The sequence below is a fragment of the Triticum aestivum genome, chromosome 7B, assembly GCF_018294505.1.
Source record: "Triticum aestivum cultivar Chinese Spring chromosome 7B, IWGSC CS RefSeq v2.1, whole genome shotgun sequence".
In the NCBI taxonomy this organism is placed as follows: domain Eukaryota; kingdom Viridiplantae; phylum Streptophyta; class Magnoliopsida; order Poales; family Poaceae; genus Triticum; species Triticum aestivum.
The window spans coordinates 536,505,921-536,513,964 of NC_057813.1; positions in this window are offsets into that span (position 1 = coordinate 536,505,921).

Below are 8,044 nucleotides of genomic sequence, written 5' to 3' on the forward strand. Positions count from 1 at the left end.
ATCATGAATCAAAAGGATCCTACATGTATTCACACAAACACAAATAATGGAGAACAAATCCAAGCAAATCTACCAAAACAAACACCGACTGAATCACGTGAGATCCTCCAAAGACACACACCTCCACATGCCTCTTACGACGCTAGATGCACCATCGGGTCCGAGTTAGGTGGGGAGAAACTAATTCCATCTTCAGGGAGCCTCCGCCGTCTCGCCTTTCTGAGCATGACACAAATCCTAAACAAACTGAAAAATACACGTAAAAGAAGAAGGAGCCCTCCTGACGGGAAGGGTCGGGATCCACCGCACCTTCATGGCCCTAAGGACATAAGAGACAAGCCAGATCGCCGCCGCCGCTGATGGGAGATGGGGAAACCCTAGTGACGGTGTCCCGGACTAGGGGGTACTCAACGCGTCGTCTCCCGATCAGTTGGATTGGGCCGAAGACCCCCATGGCCGTATACTCATGGGCCAGTCCGGATAGTTGCCGCATACAAGGAAGATTCCACAAGACTTGGCGATCAAGACAAATTTTGCCGAGCTAGGACTTGATCCTCAGACCGATTTTGCAAATCAACCTGAGTCTCAGCGGCTACGGGGATCAGCGGTCTTATGTCATCCTTCATGTGCATCTTGGGTTTTCGAACGATACACACCTTGAGGGCTACTGGCTATATATCTCGTCAGAGAATAAATTGTATCAACAAAAAATATTGACAAAAATCGGCCCACATTCGGGGTGGTGCACCACCTCAGAAGCAGTCCGGCATAAAGCTCGGGCGCTAGTGGCTGGCTCCATAGAGGGCATTTCCGGCATTAAGCTCGGCTAAACTCCTTCAAACTTCTTTGAACCAAGGTGATTTATGACACCTCGGATACAGTCCGGCGTTGGAGCTCGGATACATAGTCCGGCGTTGGAGCTCGGATACAGTCCGACGTTGGAGCTCGGATACAGTCCGGCGTTGGCGCTCGGATACATAGTCCGGCGTTAGAGCTGGGAAGCAGTCCGGCATTGGTGCTCGGCTGCAAAAGATACCTCGAATGCAGTCCGGCGTTGGAGCTCGGACGCAAAAGGACACTGCCTTCTGGGAATAACTTCAAACCCGAGGCATGGAATAAAAATAACAAGGCATTGATAAAGGCCGGAAACTTAAAGGGGCTCCTCGGATACCCGACGCGTAAACTCGTCGAATGCATTTCGGCGATCCTCAAGATCGAAGATGAGAAGATTTGTTGAACCATTTTCAAGACCGGCAACCGAAGATGAAGAACAGTTCGGAAGAATCGAGGAGCGTCCCCAACTTGAAGACCGGTTCAGGGGGCTACTGACGGTGTCCTGGACTAGGGGGTACTCAACGTGTTATCTCCCGATCAGTTGGATTGGGCCGAAGACCCCCATGGTTGTATACTCATGGGCCAGTCCGGACAGTTGCCGCATACAAGGAAGATTCCACAAGACTTGGCGATCAAGACAAAGACTCCTCCCCCACCGACGTATTCGGCTAGGACTCTTGTTATCCTATAAACCGAGGCCAGGCTAGTCGATAGATATACAATATACAACAATCATACCATAGGCTAGCTTCTAGGGTTTAGCCTCCTTGATCTCGTGGTAGATCCACTCTTGTAACACACATCATCAATATTAATCAAGCAGGACGTAGGGTTTTACCTCCATCAAGAGGGCCCGAACCTGGGTAAAACATCGTGTCCCTTGTCTCCTGTTACCATCCGCCTAGACACACAGTTCGGGACCCCCTACCCGAGATCCGCCGGTTTTGACACCGACATTGGTGCTTTCATTGAGAGCTCCGCTGTGTGTTCGGCAAAAGGTCGATGGCTCGCCTGCAGATCAACTGCGACTTCGGCATCTTCGTCACCAGCTCGACTGGTCATCTTGGTTCGACCAAGGACTGCGCCCTACCTCCGATCGTCATGTTCGGATGAGGGCCTTCATCAACATCAACTCTGATCTTTGTCAAGATCATGGAGGAATCATCCAGGGAGCCGAGGGGCTCAACGTCAACATTGCCCTCGGGCGACCATGCTGTTTTTCTGGACAGCAAAGTTGCATCCGCCGTCACCGCCTCCTCGAGCGTCGCTTTGACGATTGCTTCGGTGGAATTGTGCAGAATTGAGTCTACAATAACCCTGGAAAATTTCGTCGAGTTCCGATGGAGGAATCTCTAGCAATCTCCGATATACCGGAGCCGCATTGAATCTAGACGAGAATCCGGACGAGTTTAGGGCATGGTGTCCAGATTCTAGCTCGGACTTCCTTTGGAAGATCCAACCGTTGATCGGCTGCGGAATTCCTATATCTACCACCCATCAAAATTTCAGCTCGATCCGACCGTCCAAACTCCGAGAACCTTCCGATTAGTGCATCACTTTTTGGATCTGTTTTCTGCGCGAAAACGAATCCGACCTGAGTTCGTCTTTTTTATGAACGGGATTTCGGACATCCTTTTTGAAGGAAGTTTTGTATGCGGTATTGTGTTCCCGAACACATCCCACTAAATTTAAGATCTTTTGAACATGATCTTCAACATCATGCTGGTGTCAAACCAGTCCGGCAATATTGCTCCACGGCTGCCGACCTGCGCTGGACATGTCGTCACTTTGTTGAGCCAAGCTCAACTTCTTCGGATCATTATCTCGATAAGCCGAACAAGAGTCCGGCATTGCGAAGGATAAATCATCACCAACATCGCCGCCCCACGGATTACACGGAGCGGGCATACCGGCATCGCCGCACGGTCGCTTCATCAAGCCGGCATCAACCACGTCACGACCTGCATCGGCAGGGCCGCACTATTGCTTCTTCAAGCTGGTGTCCATCACGCCGACCTACTTCGACATCTCGGCTGGACCGGGGGCTTCGCCATCTCTTCATCAACCTACTCCGGACACTTCAGCGTCACTAGCCGACCAGGCATGGGTGCGCGGATCGAGTTCCAATTTTGGGAATCACCTTCCTTCGGATTGCTACAACAAATAAACCAGGTGCTATTAATCCTAGTATTTCTTTTTGCTTGTTTGGGTTAAATTTTTCCCAAGGAATTATTACTTTGGTTAGTCCAGCATATGTACACAGGTCTATCAAATGGTGGCCGCATTATCGACGGTCGCATGATGGTTCGGTCAGTTTCCGTACACAGTCTGGCGAACGCCGCATCCGGAACTCGGACCAACCTGTGAATCCAGGCTTTACCGCGCCTTTATTGCATTATGCCGACGACCTGCATCGACATCGACTTCGCGCTAGGCCATATTTCTTTTATTACTCACTTTGCATAAATTATTTATTATGCAACAATTTTTTTTCCTATTATTACTATTATCCCCGGTCTGCACTATTTTTTGTGCACAGGAAAATGATCCAGCCGGACTATATCCTTTGACGTCACCTCGGCTGGACGGGGGGCTTCGTCAACACTTCATTCCCCCATGCCGGGGACATCGGCATCACTCTGCCATCCTGCATTGCCCGTGCTATGTCACCACTTCGGAGTGCCGAGCTCCTTGCTCCGCCACCTCGGGACCGGCTTGGGGGATGCAACCTTGTCCCACATCAAGCTCGGACCGCGTCGTCAATACCGAACACATTAACCAGCTAAGTTGCCTTCATGCTCAAAGTTTTAAATTTTTGACTTGTGTTCGGCTCGACCAAGCATTATACTTTTTTGGAAAAGAGTTGCTTGTAAAATTTTTTCCTTGTCCCAACTCTGTTCGCACACACTTGACGCGCTACCCGTGCTCATTATACCTGGGGGCTTCTTTAACAGAAGCTTATTAATACGGGCTTTATGCCCAACACATGTGTCACACTTCCGCATGTATCTTTTATTCACCATTATATGCATCGATATGACTTAAGTTTTGGCCAAGCTGGGTTGTCTGGCTCCTGTGCTTACCCCTACGTTCCCGATTGTTCGGCTAGGTGGTAAACGGAGCACCTCTGCGATTGTTACTGCCGGGTCAGCCGGATGTGTACCTCAGACTGGGTGAAGCCGAAAGCTAGCGTTCTTAAGGGAATACTCGGTCGGTGAACTAAAAGATGATTTCTTACCTATTTATTTACCTACCCCCAGATGTTTTTCTGCTCTTTTCGCAGTCCGGACATGCACTTTAGGGCATGCCTCCCAGGGAAAGGAACCCCTAACGGAACTATTCTCCCTGGAAGATGTTTCTTACTAACCATGTAATATAACATAACTAGTTAGGCACTTGTCTGATAAAGCACTAATGACCCCTACGCCTGGTCTTGACGCATGCCCCGGTTTTTATAACCGCGAGGGTATTCGGACACACTCCGGACTGTTGGGTCCAGAGGTTGAAGCGAAAAGGTCCGCTACAACCAACGATCTACAATCCGGCTAGAAGGCATTCTACATGTCACCTTACATTTTATAGTCAACTTTTACCCAAGTCGCTTGGGGGCTCTTATGTTTATTTGAGCCGTTTCATACTAAGTGTTTTTCTTCTTAGTCGTTGCAAAGTTAAAGCACGGCAGAAGCACTTTTTTTTCTAAAGCCCAATTTTCGGATTGGCACCGAACACTTGATCTTGTTCGGACGTCATGTTTTTACTGGCGTTTTTTGGTTTTCCAAGCTTTTGGCACTTTTAACTATTTGTGTGTTTTCAGCACAAGTCTCGCAGTGCAACGCCGGACACCTTTAGAGATTCGGCAAAAACATTCTCGGATATTGCTATATATGCATCAGTTTCGAATTGTGTCTTCGGTCAATAGTTGGGTTGCCCGGCTCCTGCGCTTGCCTCCTATGTTCCGCTTTGTTCGGCTAGGTGTGCAAAGGGAGAACCACTGCGATTGTGCTTCCAGCTTACATGGTTAAGCACGTCATTGGAGAAAGCCGAAAACTGACTGTCACAATAAGCGTAAACTGGTCGGCGATCCGATGACGGCGTTAAACGACGGGCCATTCATAACAATGGCCGAAGTGTTTACGGCTTGACCTCGACTGTCGCCGAACACTACCAGGGGCTATTAACTGGCCTCCCAAACTAAATCCTCAATATTTTGCTCTTACATTGGAGCTGAGGTTTCATGATCATGCTTAGCATGACAACCCAAAGAAAGGAACCGATAGCGGGACTATTTTCTTTGGAAGACATTTCTTCTGTTAAACAGTAATATAACATGTCTCTTCGCGTACCTTTGTTTATAAAACCGTATGGCTAGATTGCCTTGTTTGTTGTAAATCTTTGCCCTCATAAAGGCTTTATAAAGTAGGACAAACACTCCTCGACTATTGGCCGAGGAGGTGGAAGCCGATGGTCGGTCAACAAAGTTTTGTACAATGCGGATCCGAGCATTAATGACGTAAAGTACTTGGATACATAGAGTCATTACACATAATTTGTGATTTTACTATGGATATCGATCCTTAATTCGGCCTCCCGTGCCCGCATTAAGGCTCGGGGGCTACTAGGCTTCGGGCTTATTATTTACAAATATTAAAGGGGCACATCGATCCCCTGATCTGGTGTTGCCACCCGACCAGTGTCTCGGGGGCTACTGCATTGCCTGTTCTATGCAGAAAATTTAAGTGCAATATAGTTTCCGAGGAGATTTTGATCCTCAGGATGGTCGACCGCACCCAACCTGAGTCTCGAGGACTGAGCATGCCGCTTTTTGTGTCCTGAAGTATTCTGCCGAGCTAGGACTTGATCCTCAGACCGATTTTGCAAATCAACCTGAGTCTCAGCGGCTACGGGGATCAGCGGTCTTATGTCATCCTTCATGTGCATCTTGGGTTTTCGAACGATACACACCTTGAGGGCTACTGGCTATATATCTCGTCAGAGAATAAATTGCATCAACAAAAAATATTGACAAAAATCGGCCCACATTCGGGGTGGTGCACCACCTCAGAAGCAGTCCGGCATAAAGCTCGGGCGCTAGTGGCTGGCTCCATAGAGGGCATTTCCGGCATTAAGCTCGGCTAAACTCCTTCAAACTTCTTTGAACCAAGGTGATTTACGACACCTCGGATACAGTCCAGCGTTGGAGCTCGGATACATAGTCCGGCGTTGGAGCTCGGATACAGTCCGGCGTTGGAGCTCGGATACAGTCCGGCGTTGGAGCTCGGATACATAGTCCAGCGTTAGAGCTGGGAAGTAGTCCGGCATTGGTGCTCGGCTGCAAAAGATACCTCGAATGCAGTCCGGCGTTGGAGCTCGGACGCAAAAGGACACTGCCTTCTGGGAATAACTTCAAACCCGAGGCATGGAATAAAAATAACAAGGCATTGATAAAGGCCGGAAACTTAAAGGGGCTCCTCGGATACCCGACGCGTAAACTCGTCGAATGCATTTCGGCGATCCTCAAGATCGAAGATGAGAAGATTTGTTGAACCAGTTTTCAAGACCGGCAACCGAAGATGAAGAACAGTTCGGAAGAATCAAGGAGCGTCCCCAACTTGAAGACCGGTTCAGGGGGCTACTGACGGTGTCCTGGACTAGGGGGTACTCAACGCGTCGTCTCCCGATCAGTTGGATTGGGCCGAAGACCCCCATGGCTGTATACTCATGGGCCAGTCCGGACAGTTGCTGCATACAAGGAAGATTCCACAAGACTTGGCGATCAAGACAAAGACTCCTCCCCCACCGACGTATTCGGCTAGGACTCTTGTTATCCTAGGCTTCTGGTGCATTATATAAACCGAGGCCAGGCTAGTCGATAGATATACAATATACAACAATCATACCATAGGCTAGCTTCTAGGGTTTAACCTCCTTGATCTCGTGGTAGATCCACTCTTGTAACACACATCATCAATATTAATCAAGCAGGACGTAGGGTTTTACCTCCATCAAGAGGGCCCGAACCTGGGTAAAACATCGTGTCCCTTGTCTCCTGTTACCATCCGCCTAGACGCACAGTTCGGGACCCCCTACCCGAGATCCGCCGGTTTTGACACCGACACCTAGCCACGTGGGATTCACTTGTGGGAGGAGAAAAAACTATAGAGATACATGTCACTATGTCCCTTCAACCCTTCATCTCTCTCTTCTCTTTTACTCTTCTATTTTAGGAACGATGTTCTATAGACGACTGTAATGTGACGACATCAATGTTTCTTCTGGGCAAGTTCCATCTTAGGGCATCTTCAATGCTGACCCTTAAACCGCCCACATCCGCTCGTACCGAGCGGTTTAGAAGCAATTTGCCATCTTAGGGCATCTCCAATGCTGACCCTCAAACCACCTGCATCCGTTCGGACCGGGTGGTTCAAATGCAATTTTTCATACAACGCGGTACCCCATCGGTCCGCAGACCGGTCCGACTGTCTGTTTTACCGCAAATCAGAAGAAAACTAGGGGGTGGGGTGGGGCTATGCGGGACTCCAGATGCCGACACGTAGGATTCTGACACTACCGAACCACTCAAATCCCCTCCCACTCCACTTTCCTTCCACTTTGCCCCTCCTCCCATTGCTTTCTATCCACACCCTCCTCATTCGACACCGCCCAACTCTTCGGCCACCTCCCAGGTATCCTCGGACGTCTGCAACCCCCATCCACGTGCCTACCCGCCTTGGACTACCCCGCCGACTACCCAGGATCCCTCTGCGGCCAGGTACCCTCCACCACCCCTGCGACGCCCTCCATGACGGACACCATGCCCAACAGGTGTTTGGTCAAATGTCATGTAGCTATTTTGTTGAAATTTCGATGTTTTCTAGAGTAATTCAATGGTGGGGTACTCGGTGATCGAGGATGAGTTGTTGTGCGATTCGTAGTTGGTCGTATCAGTGGACTTTCTAGGCATGAGGCAAATGAGCTCTACCTTTTGGCGCCGTGTGCATGTTTCGTTTCAAGACCAAAAGCTTGTTTTGTCCTACTACATGCACATCATCCATGGACACAATATGAAATTTTTAGCGCATCGAGGGTACATCATCTGCAACTCTGTCGTGAAGTTTTGTGGTGCGGTTCACCGAGTGAAGACAACGTGGCCATTGGGATCACCAACCATCGAGATCATTAGTTTTTCTCTTTGTTTCCCTACATTTTGGTT